The sequence below is a fragment of the Balaenoptera physalus genome (genome assembly GCF_965194825.1).
Source record: "Balaenoptera physalus genome assembly, chromosome: 16".
NCBI classification, from domain to species: domain Eukaryota; kingdom Metazoa; phylum Chordata; class Mammalia; order Artiodactyla; family Balaenopteridae; genus Balaenoptera; species Balaenoptera physalus.
In genome coordinates this window covers 86,042,396-86,043,636 of record NC_138898.1, presented here as the reverse complement: position 1 = coordinate 86,043,636, position 1,241 = coordinate 86,042,396, and positions in this window count along the sequence as shown.

Sequence of the window (1,241 nt, the reverse complement as noted above, 5' to 3'; positions counted from 1 at the left end):
TTCCAGGTTGTGGCTTGAGAGATTGTTAAACTGATGGAGGTCAGGTTCTTTCCTGGAGTCTTAACGCAGCTCTGCCTAGCCCTGTGGTCCCATGTACAGGTTCATTGCACCCCTGCGCGCGCGCGCGCACGCACGCGCACACACACACACACACACACACACACACACACACACACACACACACACACACCCCGCTTTTGTACACTGGCTCTTAGGGATGTATTGCTTAGTAAGTGGACAGACACACACACACACACACAGCCCGCTAGGTGCTTTGTACACTGGCTCTTAGGGATGTATTGCTTAGTAAGTGGGAGACTGGCTGCCTTTGAGTAGTTTATCTAGTGGAGACAGTTTAGGCTGAAGAGGGAAGGTAAGAGTAGCATCCTGATCAGTTGAAGGGTGGACCTACCCGTCTCACCTCCACTGAGACCAGGCCAGTCCACATATCTTGGCAGCCTTCACTCAAGGGTTCTTTCCAGGGATAATTTCATGCCCTCATCCCAGAGACATCTGTCATAGTTTGAACTTTTATAGAATCTCAGTATCTGAGAGTTGGAAAGAAACTTAGAAGTTATTCTGAATGACCAGCCCCAAATCCTCACCACCACCATCTCCTTCATCCTTTCCTTCCCTAGCTAGTTCCTCACCAAGTCCTGGCAGGTTATTCTCCAGAATGTCTCTGATCTCTCTCTTCTCTCAGTGCTTGCTATCATCTCTCACCCAGACTGCCACAAAATAGCCTCTGGATGCTGGACTCCTTGAAACTCTGACTTGTTCTTGTTCTGCTTCCTAGAACGGCACAGCACCTCTGTTCTCTCTTTTCCCTCTGACAAGCAATCAAATACATGAAAACACTGTCGTCTCTTTCTACTTTCACTGTTTCCTTCTGTGGTTTAAGGAACTCTTCAGCCTCTCCTTTTAAATACGACTTCGAGTTCTTCCCTGTCTTGGGCATCTGCTGTAATTTCAAGTTCTCACTGTGTGGTGTCCCAGGCTGGACACAGTCATCCAGCTAGTCTAGGGGCTTCTGCAGGAGGATCCATGATTTCCTGTGATTAGTCACTCAGCCAAACCAGCTCATTTCTTCCTCCTTCCCCCTCCCTCCCTGCCAAATAAAAGCTAGAAGTTGGGTTGTGAGTCTCATTTTAGAAAGGCAGCCTACCAGTGCCCTGGGGATCTTTAGCCTGTATTCAGTGGAACAGTTCCAGAGAGCAGAGCTTTTCTGTGGGATCTGGGAG